At 46.9% G+C, this 12707-nt stretch overlaps 1 long non-coding RNA gene across 1 annotated transcript in view; it reads left to right on the top strand.

The window, feature by feature from the left end:
• LOC140489390 (uncharacterized) overlaps positions 1–5336 on the top strand; it is a 155498-nt gene extending 150162 nt beyond the window's left edge. The window contains exon 3 of the long non-coding RNA XR_011963126.1: positions 5073–5336. This is a non-coding gene — a long non-coding RNA (uncharacterized lncRNA). The remainder of the gene's footprint in view (positions 1–5072) is intronic.
• The last annotated feature ends 7371 nt before the right edge of the window (positions 5337–12707 follow it).

Here is a 12707-nt window from a genome sequence, read left to right as displayed (position 1 = left end):
ATTCTATGGGAACACCACCCCCTTGCAAGTTCCCCTCCGAGCCACTCACCATCCTGACTTGGAAATGTATCGCTGTTCCTTCAATGTCACTGGGTCAAAGTCTTGGAAGACCCTCCCTAATGGCATTGTGGGTCAACCCACAGCACATGGACTGCAGCGGTTCAAGAAGGCAGCTCAGCCCAACCTTCTCAAGGGGCAACTAGGGACGGGCAATAAATGCTGAGCCCAGCCAGTGATGCCCACGTCCCACAAAATGAATAAATAAAAAACTTGAATGCAAGCATTTTATAATTTAACATAGAACATGGAACATAGAAGAATACAGCGCAGTACAGGCCCTTTGGCCCTCGATGTTGCGCCGATCCAAGCCCACCTAACCTACACTAGCCCACTATCCTCCATATGCCAATGCCCATTTAAATGCCCATAAAGAGGGAGAGTCCACCACTGCTACTGGCAGGGCATTCCATGAACTCACGACTCGCTGAGTAAAGAATCTACCCCTAACATCTGTCCTATACCTACCACCCCTTAATTTAAAGCTATGCCCACTCGTAATAGCTGACTCCATACGTGGAAAAAGGTTCTCATGGTCAACCCTATCTAAACCCCTAATCATCTTGTACACCTCTATCAAGTCACCCCTAAACCTTCTTTTCTCTAATGAAAACAGCCCCAAGTGCCTCAGCCTTTCCTCATACGATCTTCCTACCATACCAGGCAACATCCTGGTAAACTTCCTCTGCACCCGTTCCAGTACCTCCACATCCTTCCTATAGTATGGCGACCAAAACTGCACACAATACTCCAGATGCGGCCGCACCAGAGTCTTATACAACTGCAACATGACCTCAGGACTCCGGAACTCAATTCCTCTACCAATAAAAGCCAATACGCCATATGCCTTCTTCACCGCACTATTTACCTGGGTGGCAACTTTCAAAGATCTGTGTACATGGACACCAAGATCCCTCTGCTCATCCACACTACCAAGTATCCGACCATTAGCCCAGTATCCCATCTTCTTGTTACTCTTACCAAAGTGAATCACTTCACACTTAGCTACATTGAACTCCATTTGTCACCTTTCTGCCCAGCTCTGCAGCTTATCTATATCCCGCTATAACCTGCCACATCCTTTTTCACTGTCAACAACTCCACCGACTTTTGTATCATCCGCAAACTTGCTCACCCAACCTTCTAGCCCCTCCTCCAGGTCATTTATAAAAATGACAAACAACAATGGTCCCAAAACTGATCCTTGCGGAACACCGCTAGTAACTGCACTCCAAGATGAACCTTTACCATCAACTACTACCCTCTGTCTTCTTCCAGCCAGCCAATTCCTAATCCAAACCTCTAATGCACCCTCAATGTCATACCTCCGTATGTTTTGCAGTAGCCTACCATGGGGAACCTTATCAAACGCCTTACTAAAATCCATATACACCACATCTACTGCTTTACCCTCATCCACCTCCTTAGTCACCTTCTCAAAGAATTCAATAAGGTTTGTGAGGCACGACCTGCCTTTCACAAAACCATGCTGACTATCCTTGATCACATTATTCCTATCCAGATGTTCATAAATCCTATCCCTTACAATTCTCTCTAAGACTTTGCCCACAACAGAAGTGAGACTCACCGGCCTATAGTTACTAGGGTTATCCCTACTCCCCTTCTTGAACAAGGGAACCACATTTGCTATCCTCCAGTCTTCTGGCACTATTCCTGTAGACAACGAGGACATAAAAATCAAGGCCAATGGCTCTGCAATCTCCTCCCTTGCTTCCCAGAGAATCCTAGGATAAATGCCATCAGGCCCAGGGGACTTATCTATTTTCATCCTTTCCAGAATTCCAACACCTCTTCCCTACATACCTCAAAGCCGTCCATTCTAATTAATTGTGACTCAATATTCACATCGGCAACAACGTCCTGTTCCTGAGTGAATACTGACGAAAAGTATTCATTCAGAGTCTCCCCAATCTCTTCAGCCTCCACATGCAACTTCCTACCAGTATCCTTGACTGGACCTATTCCTACCCTAGTCATTCTTTTATTCCTGACATACCTATAGAAAGCCTTTGGGTTTTCCCGAATCCTACCAACCAAGAACTTTTCATGTCCCCTCCTTGCTGCTCTTAGCTCTCTCTTCAGATCCTTCCTGGCTACCTTATAACTCTCAATCACCCCAATTGAAACTTCACACCTCATCTTTACATAGTCCGCCCTCTTCCCTTTAACAAGGGATTCCAATTCCTTATTAAACCACGGCTCCCTCACACGACCCTTTCCTCCCTGCCTGACAGGTACATACTTATCAAGGACACTCAATAGTTGCTCCTTGAACAAGCTCCACATATCAATTGCGCTCTTGCCTTGAAGCCTACTTTTCCAAGCCACGCATCCTAAGTCATGCCTCACCGCATCATAATTTCCCTACCCCCAGCTATAACTCTTGTCCTGCAGTGCACACTTATCCCTCTCCATCTCTAGAGTAAAAGTCACTGAATTGTGGTCACTGTCCCCAAAGTGCTCACCTACCTCCAATTCTAACAACTGGCCTGGTTTGTTACCCAGAACCAAATCCAGTATGGCCTCACCTCTTGTTGGCCTGTCTACATATTGTGTCAGGAAACCCTCCTGCACACATTGGACAAACACCGACCCATCTAACGAACTCGAGCTATAGCTTTCCCAGTCAATATCAGGAAAGTTAAAGTCCCCCATAACAACCACCCTATTACTTTCACTCTTCTCCTGAATCATCCTCGCAATCCTTTCTTCTACGTCTCTAGGACTATTAGGAGGCCTGTAGAAAACTCCTAACAGGGTGACCTCACCTTTCCTATTCCTATCCTCAGCCCAAACTACCTCAGATGGTGAGTCTTCATCCATCGTCCTTTCCACCGCTGTAATACTATCTTTGACAAGCAATGCCACACCTCCCCCTCTTTTACCCTCACCTCTGACCCTACTAAAACATTTAAACCCTGGAACCTGCAACAGCCAATCCTGTCCCTGTTCTACCCATGTCTCCGTAATAGCCACAACATCGAAATCCCAGGTACCAACCCCTGAGGACCTTCAAATCCCTCTGTGCTGCTTTCTACAATCCCTCTCCACTAAAGAATATTCTTCCTGCTACATCCTTCCACATCAGAGCCCAGCTGCTGAGTTTTTGCCCAGTCACCCAACCCATCTGTGTCATCCTCATCGCTTGTCTTTCTTATTATTTTTGTGTCATTCGAAAGCTTGACTACAGCACATTCATTTTCCTCATCTAAGTTATTAAACCATATTGTAAATAACTATAACCCCAGCACTGATGGCTGTGACACACCACTATTTACAGATTGCTATCCTGAGCCTTGATCCTGTTGTACTAGCTTTAGGCATGGGATCTGAGTAAATGTCTTTGGGAAATACCAAGCACACCTCATCAACTGATTTCCCATTATCTACCCTACTTACTTTATCCTCAAAGATTTGTAACACACTTGTCAAATGCTGTTTAGCTTTCATAAACCATTTTGATCAAATAGACTATGATTTTCTAAGTGCACTGGTTATTGTATTGCCATAGTCTTACCAGACCAGAGGAGCTGCTCTCTCTCCCTCATGAGAGAGGGGTGACTGGTGGTGATTTAACCTGAGGGCCACCAGACCTCAGGTAAGGGAAGAGCTTGAGAAGGAAAGTCATTCATGGTAACCTCAAACCGGTGATGGGAATTGAACCCACACAATTGGCATCACACTGCTCTGTAAACCAACAATCCAGCCAACTGAGTTAAACTGATTAAGTGCATTGTAAGATTGGCTTAGTAATAAATACCAGTATTTTTCTAATGACTGATGTCAGTTCAGTAGTTCCTTGTTTTCTCTCTCCCTCCTTTACTGAGTAGCAATGTAATTTTTGATAACTTCAAAGAGAAATGTGAAGATATGTGGATGATGACAGGAACATTGCACCGAGACAAACAGACAATTGTTAAATTCCCTTAAATACAGTTCGCACAAGGTGTGGTCCAATCCTGGTAGCTCCAAAACAAGCTGTTGAAGGTCCAAACTAAGATCACTGGATGTCTAATAAAAACAGAAGGTGCTGGAGAAACTTGGCAGGTCTGTGAAGAGAGAAACAGAGTTAACATTTCAAGTCTGGTATGTCTCTTCTTCAGAACTGAAGATGTTCAGATGATGAGTCATATTGGATTTCATTCATTCATTCACAGGTGAGGTAGCATTTATTGCCCATCCCTAGTTACCCAGAGGGCAGTTAAGTTCAACCCCATTGCAGTGGATCTGGAGTTACATGTCAGCTAGACCAGGTAAGGATGGCAGTTTCCTTCCCTAAAGGACATTAGTGACCCAGATGGGCTTTTCTGACAATCAACAGTGGATTCATGATCATCATTAGACTCTTAATTCCAGATATTTATTGAATTCAAATTCCCACCATCTGCTGTGGTAGGATTTGATCCGGGTCCCCAGAACATCATGTGGGTCTCCAAATTAACAATCTAGTGATAATACCGCTAGGCCATTGACCTCCTCTCCACCTTCCCACCTAACATTGTGAAATATTAACTCTGTTTCTCTCTCTCTACCAGACCTGCTGAGTTTCTCCAGCACTTTCTCTTCATTTCTAGCTGCTGCAGTTTTTGTTTTTATTGTATTTTCAGATATTTTTTGGCCAAGGGCTTTAAGGAGTTCCGGAATGAAGTAGATACAGTAATGACACAGATCAGGCAGGATTAAATTGATTGGTAGGATAGACTCAAGGGGCTCAATGGTCTCATCCTATTCCTAAGCTTGTGTTTGCCCCAAGTAAATAACAGCAGCACCCATCCCTCAAACGTTGAGAGGGAGCAGCACCCCTGTTTATGTCAGAAATAAATCTTGCAGCTAATTTTGGTGAAGAATAACTTGGAGCTCACAGGCACTGACGGAACATGGGGGAACTGCAGATCAGCCCAGGCAGAACCAGCTCTCCCATGGTACATCACAGACAAGCTGCAACTTAAATCAAATCAGAAATGAACTCATATATCTCTTCTGCTTTCATCCAGTTTCCCTGATCTGCTGACAACAAGGCTCCCATTCATTTGGCCAATTCCTTTGCCTCCAGGTCTCTCCACGCTGGTTAATTGGATATTCGCAGAAAAGAAAAGAACCTCATGATTTTGAACTGACTCAACATTCGTGGGAGCCCGTCAGATTCTTAAAGGTCACAGTGATAATGTTTTTCACTTTCCTGATTCAAACATAAATGGTATTTCATAAAGAAACATGTATTAGCTCAATCGGTGAGGTGGTCCATGGAGATTTGGACAACTGGGGGGTGAGGGGGGGGGGGGGGGGGCAGGGTGCTTATTGATTTACAGCAGCTTCATGGAGGAGAATGGAGTAGGCATATTAGCAAAGGGTTAGAAACATAGACATTAGCAGCAGGAGTAGACCATTAGACTCTTGGAGCCTATTCCACTGTTCAATCAGATCATGGCTGATCATCTAACTCAGTCCCCTGTTCCTGCTCTCTCCCCTGTAACCTCTGACCCCTTTAGCCCTAAGAACTGTATCTAACTCCTTCTCGAAAACATTCAATGTTTTGGCCTCAACCACTGTCTGTGGGAGAGAATTCCACAGGCCCCACAACTCTCTGGGGAAGACATTTTTCCCCATCTCAATCCTAACCCAAATCCTTAGACTGTGACCCCTTGATTCTGGACTACCCGGTCATCAGGGACATCCATCCAGTGTTTAGCCTGTCTAGTCCTGTTAGAAGTGTATGCGAGATCCCTCTCATTCCTCTAAATGCCAGTGAGTTTGGCTCTAACTCATCCAGTGTCTCCTCATACATCAGTCCTGCCATCCCTGGAAACAGTCTGGTAAACCTTCACCACACTCCCTCCTTCTCCAGCACATCCTTCCTCAAATAAGGAGACCAAATCTGCCCACAATACTCCAGGAGGGGTCTCCCTAATGTCCTGTACAGTTGCAGCACAGTGCAGTTCGAGTTGCTCCTGTACTCGGATCCTCTCACTATGAAGCCAACATTCCATTTGCCTTCTTCACTACCTGCTGCTCCTGCAGTGCTGACTCTCAGTGACTGGTGTACAAGGACACCCACACCTCGTTGCATCTTCCCCTTCCCCAACCTATTACCATTTGGATAATTATCTACCTCCCAGCTTTGCTCCCAAAACGCTGTTCTTGGCTGTTGCCCCATGGTGGGCTCTCAACATTGGTCACTGAAGTTTCAAGTTCTCCCAGGTTGGGTTTGGCTCATTCATCAAACTGAACTCTCCCAGTTCCCTGTATCTCCCCAGCCCGTCAGAAGAGTGGGCTCTGCATGATTCTCTGGATTGGCTAATCAGACACCAAGGTGAAAGTGAGGACTGCAGCTGCTGGAGATTAGAGTCAAGAGAGTGGTGCTGGAAAAGCACAGCAGATCAGGCAGCATCCGAGGAGCAGGAGAGTCGACATTTCGGGCGAAAGCCCTTCATCGAGCACGCTGCCTGACCTGCTGTGCTTTTCCACCACCATATCCGCGACTCTAATCCAACACCAATCAGATTCATTGAATAAACACAAATGATCTCCTTTGTAAAAATCAGATTATTATCCTTGGAATTGTATCACTGTCTCTCTGCTCCTGGATTTCAGGAACTTGGCCCTTCCTAACACTTCCATCCGTGCACCTGGTGTTAATGTTCAGCTGATGTACGCTCCTGGGTTAAGACATCTTGCGTAGTTTCACCGCTCCATTAAGGTGCTTCATAAATGCAAGTGATTTCTTTTTAATGAATTAAAACGTGTCCCTAAGACACCACCTGACTCGGTCAAAGGTTGAATGAGTGGGGCTGTCATTGGGTAGTATGCTAATTTGCTTACAATATGAATAATTCATGAATGTTATAGAAAGATCTATTCAATAGGCTATTGTAAAAGATGCTAATTGGTCAGCCAGTGTACATTTGGCATGAAGTTAAGTATTGACTTATCATTGATGCTGCTGCAAGATTAATTCCTATTATTGTTTTGGACAGTTGCCTGAGGCGATTGCTTCAATAAATAACTGTTTAAGAAAGAATAGATCTCTTGATCTTGGAGCTTTCATATTGGACACCCCCGTTCCCTCTAAATCTGACTGCCTGAAACACACAACAAGCATTTGCAGTCACACCTACCTATTCGGCATGTCTTCAAAGTGGGGTCGGAGTCTCACCACACCCTGATCATCTCTACAACCTGGGGCCACGGTTGTGTTTGGTGGGTAGGCGAAGGTACGAGCTGGATAGCTACCTCAGTCTAGCGAAGGCCCAGCAGTTCGTGCTTACCATGGGGATGTAGACAAACAACCCCAGAGACAGAACAGTCAAATGGACAATGGTTACCCCATAAACTGGGGGTTAAAGAAGTTTCATTTGCTTTCATATAACAGGGCACCCACTCAGTAGGTGGGATCCACTGAAGCCACAGCCAAATACCAAGAGACTGGATAGTTAATAAAGGTAACTGTTAATAGGATAACTGTGAATTCGATTAATTCAATTTGTTCTTTGTAATGTTAAGACATGCAATGTATATAACTATGAACAACATGGAAAAATTGTACAAGTACCAGAGATTTATTTACATGAATAAAGTATATTTTGAAATTAAAAAAAAGTAGGCGAAGGTACGAGCTGACCAAGGCCCTCGAGTCCTTCGAAAAGAATAAAACTCCCGGAAGCGACAACTTACTGGTCGAGCTCTATTCCGCTCTGTGGGACTTGATTGGCCAGGACCTGCTGGAGGTGTATGTCAGTATGCTTTGGGCAGGTACCATGAGTGAATCCATGAGGGAAGGCATCATCACCCTCATCTACAAGCGGAAGGGGGAGAGGGAGGAAATTAGAAATTGGAGACCAATCTCACTGTTGAATGCGGACTACAAAATTCTGTCAAAGGTCATCGCCAACCGGGTCAGGTCTGCTCTGGGGTCGGTGATTCACCCTCACCAAACCTGTGCTTTACCGGGCAGGAAGATCGCTGAGAGTCTCGCACTCCTCAGGGATACGATCGCCTATGTGCAGGACAGAGGGTTGGATACCTGCCTGATCAGCCTGGACCAGGAGAAAGCCTTTGACAGGATATCACACAGGTATATGAGAGATGTTCTCTCCAAAATGGGCTTTGGGGAGGGAATCTGCAATTTGATCAGACTGCTCTACACCAACATTGTCAGTGCAGTCTCAATCAATGGGTGGGAATCAGATAGCTTCCCTGTAAGATCTGGAGTCAGGCAGGGATGCCCCCTCTCACCCGCCTTGTTTGTGTGTTGCATAGAGCCATTTGCCGAATCCATCAGGAAGGATGCGAGCCTGAGAGGGGTGACTATTCCTGGCAGCGGGGGCCTGCAGGTTAAGGCCTCCCTGTACATGGATGATGTCATCGTTTTCTGCTCGGATCCACTGTCCGTGCACAGACTCGTGTGCATCTGTGACCAGTTCGAGCGGGCCTCGGGGGCCAAGGTAAACCGAGGCAAGAGCGAGACCATGCTCTTCGGGAACTGAGCCGACCAATCCTCGATCCCCTTCACCGTCAGGACGGACCACCTGAAGGTGCTGGGTATTTGGTTCAGAGGGGCTGGGGCATGCGCCAAGTCTTGGGAGGAGTGTATCAGTAAAGTGAGGCAGAAACTGGGCAGATGGAAGCTATGGTCGCACTCCATCGTGGGAAAAAACCTGGTCATCAGGTGTGAGGCACTGTCATTGCTGTTGTACGTGGCACAGGTCCGGCCTATTCCTAGAACCTGGGCTGCTGCAGTCACCCGGGCCATCTTCCCATTTATATGGAGGTCAAAGATGGACCGGGTCCGAAGGGACTCGCTGTACAAAGATCTGGGCAACGGGGGAAAAAATACACCCAATACCACCCTCACCCTGATGGCCACCTTTGTGTGTGGCTGCATCAAGCTGTGTGTGGATCCCCGGTACGCAAACACCAAGTGTCACTATGTACTGAGGTTCTACCTGTCCCCGGTGTTGCAAAGGATGGGCCTGGCCTCGCTGCCGCGGAACGCTCTGAGTAGTTGGACCGTTCCGTATCACCTGTCCTTCGTGGAGAAGTTTATGAAGAAAAACACCTTTGACCACAAGTCTATAGAAAGGATATTATTAAACGAGAAAGAGTGCAGAAAAGATTTACTAGGATGCTACCTGGACTGGAAGGTTTACGTTATAAGGAAAGGCTGGATAGGCTGGGACTATTTTCCCTAGAGCGTAGGTGACTAAGGGGGTGGCCTTATAGAGGTCTATAAAATCATGAAAGGCATTAATCGGTGGATAGCGGACAGCTTTTCCCCAGGGGAGGGAAAACTAGAGGGCAGAGGTTCAAGGTGAGAGGGAAGAGATACAAAAGGGTCAGCACATAGTGTCCTTGAGACCCTTCGGGAAAAGGAGAGGGCGGATCCTATCGAGCGGTTCCCTGAGCAGACTGTCAAAGTCATTTGGCAGAATGCCTCATCGCCAGAACTTTCCAACAAGCACAAAGACGTGGCCTGGCTGGTGGTGAGAAGGGCTCTGCCTGTGAGATCCTTTATGCACGCCCGGACTCTCTGCCGCACCGCACGCTGCCCTCGAAGTGGCTGCGGGGGGGACGAGACTGTCACACACCTCCTTCTGGAATGTGCCTATGCAGAGGAAGTCTGGAGAGGAATGCAGTGGTGCTTGTCGAGGTTCGTCCCGAGCAGCGCCGTGATGCGGGACTCTGTGCTCTACAGCCTGTTCCCCGGGACGCACACCGAGACAAACATCAACTGCGCCTGGAGGATCATCAACTCGGTGAAGGATGCTCTCTGGCGGTCCGAAACCTGTTGATCTTCCAGCTGAAGGAGTTGACCCCAACTGAGTGTTGCAGACTGGCACATTCCAAGGTCCAGGACTACTTGTTGAGGGACGTGCTGAAGCTTGGGGCAGCTTCCGCCAAGGCGCGGTGGGGTAAGACCACCGTGTAACGTCTGCCTGCCTAAAGAAGAACAGGGGGCCCACGCAGTCATTTGGGCTCTGCTGACGCCTCAGCTAAAAATGTAATCGTACTGACCTGTAAATAGGAATGATTACTCTGTTTCAGTATACCAAGAAATGGAATGTTTACAGATGTATGGCATGTCCAACTGTACAGACCATCAAAGTATTTATGAATAAAGTATATTTTTGAAATAAAAAAAAGGCGAAGGTAACATCTGGCCATGCAGTGAGATCTCAATCTATCCAGTGGGCTGAGGAATGGCAGATGGAGGTTAATTTTGACAAGTGGTTAGCACTGCTGCCTCACAGCGTCAGGGACACAGGTTCAATTCCCGCCTAGGCAACTGTCTGTGTGGAGTTTGCACAGTCTCCCCGTGTCTGTGTGGGTTTCCTCCGGGTGCTCCGGTTTCCTCCCACAGTCCAAAAATGTGCAGGTCAGGTGAATTGGCCATGCTAAATTGCCCGTAGTGTTAGGTGGATTAGTCAGAAGGAAACATAGGGGTGTGTGTTTCTCTTCGGAGGGTTGGTGTGGACTTGTTGGGCCGAAGGGCCTGTTTCCACACTGTAGGTAATCTAATCTAATCTAAAAAAAATGCGAGATGTCACATTTTGGTGGGTCAGACTGGGGCAAGAGTAACACAGTCTGTGGTAGGGCCTTGGGGAGTCTTATAGAACAAAGAGATCGAGGGATACAGGTTCATTGGTTCCTTGAAAGTGGAGTCACAGGTAGACAAGGTGGTGAAGAAGGCTTTCAGCATGCTTGCTTTCAACAGTCAGAGCACTCAGTATAGCAGCTGGGGTGTCTTGGTGCAGGTGTATGAGATGTTGAAGTTTGGAGTACTACATGAAGTACTATAGAAAGGATATTATTAAACGAGAAAGAGTGCAGAAAAGATTTACTAGGATGCTACCTGGACTGGAAGGTTTACGTTATAAGGAATGGCTGGATAGGCTGGGACTATTTTCCCTGGAGCGTAGGTGACTGAGGGGGTGGCCTTATAGAGGTCTATACAATCATGAAATGCATTAATCGGTGGATAGCGGACAGCTTTTTCCCAGGGGAGGGAAAACTAGAGGGCAGAGGTTCAAGGTGAGAGGGGAGAGATACAAAAGGGTCCAGAGGGGCAATATTTCCAAACAGAGGGTGGTGTGTGTCTGGAACAGGCTGCCAGACATAGTGGTAGAGGTGAGTACAATTTTGTCATTGAGGAACATTCAGGCAGGTACGTGAATGGGATAGGTGTGGAGGGATATGGGCCAAACGCAGGCAAATGGGACTAGATTAAACTGTGAAAGCTGGGTGGTATAAGCAAGTTGGGTTGAAGGGCCTGATTCCACACTGTAGACCTCTTTGACTAATAGCTCACTGGGAGAGTTGGAGGGTGGCTTTCAGAGGGTGACATCAGAACAGTTCTGGTGCATGAGGTGCCATTCTTTCATCCCCTGAATCACAGAATGGCCCACGGGAGTGCATTGTAAATGGAACTATCCACCTTTAAAACCATAATCCCATTCAAAATAGGAGCATGTACAGGTCGTTCGGCCCCTCGATCCTGCTCCATCATTCTATAGGATTGTGGCTGATCCACCTTCCTGCACTTTCCCTATAATCCTCGATTCCTCGACTGATCGAGAATCGATCTCAGCCTTAAATATCCACAAGGCCTCTGCCCCCCACAGCTCTCTGTGGTAAGGAGTTCCAAAGACTCAACCCTCTGACTGAAGAAATTCCTCCTCATCTCAGCCTTAAATTGATGCCCCTTATTCTGAGACTGTACCCTCTGCCCCTCGATTCTCCCATGAGGGGAAGCACCCTCTCAGCATTGACCCTGTCAAACCCATCTACATTTCAATGAGATCAGCTCTCATTCTTCGAATCTCCAGTGAGTAGAGACCCAACCTATTTAGCTTTTGGTCATAAGACAATCCCTCCCTCCACCCTAGTTAACCTTCTCTGGACTCCCTCAATGAAATGATATCTTTCCTTATAATGAGGGGAGCTAAACTGCTCACATTAATCCAGATGTAGTCTTACCAACACCTTGTACATTTGCAGTTAGATTTCCCTACAGTCCAACCCCTTTGAGTTAAGGAGCCTTCCACAGGGAGAAGGCTCTGTGTGTTTCTAGCAGATGAGCTTGATGTCTTCATTTGGTACAAAGCCCTCTCTCACGACAACCACAAGGTCTAAGGTAGAAAGGTGTGCTGAGGGGGTGAGATGAGATAGGGCAGGTGGACATTCTCAATCCAGGCCCAGCTGGATTCTCTGTAAAGCCTCAGTTTTCCTGGTGGTCCAGCCTTGGTCACACTTTCCTGTCAGCTGGTCTTCCATAGTAGATACTGACAGAGGAACTTATAATGGGACCTGCTTATGTAAACATGTCGCACTGCTCTCACAACTCCAAGCTGCTGTATCCCTTAAGGTTTGCACCTCCCATCTCTTTGGCCTACGTTATGGAGGCTAGCCCCTTGCTTCAATCACCCAGCTTCCCCAGGGGATTGTGGTGTAACTGCTCCCCTCTCAGGTGAGATGTGACTTGGATGACCATGGCATGCCTCCCAGGTAGCTGTGAAAGATTCCAGGGCTGTTATTATGCAGAAGAGCTGGGGAATTCTCAACAAGGCCTGGCCAATACTTATCCCTTGGCCAACACCTTCAAAGAGATCAGTTGACTGAGATATTGCTGTTTG

Source organism: Chiloscyllium punctatum, chromosome 18 (assembly GCF_047496795.1).
Source record: "Chiloscyllium punctatum isolate Juve2018m chromosome 18, sChiPun1.3, whole genome shotgun sequence".
Lineage (NCBI taxonomy): Eukaryota > Metazoa > Chordata > Chondrichthyes > Orectolobiformes > Hemiscylliidae > Chiloscyllium > Chiloscyllium punctatum.
This window is presented reverse-complemented; position numbering and strand designations above follow the sequence as displayed.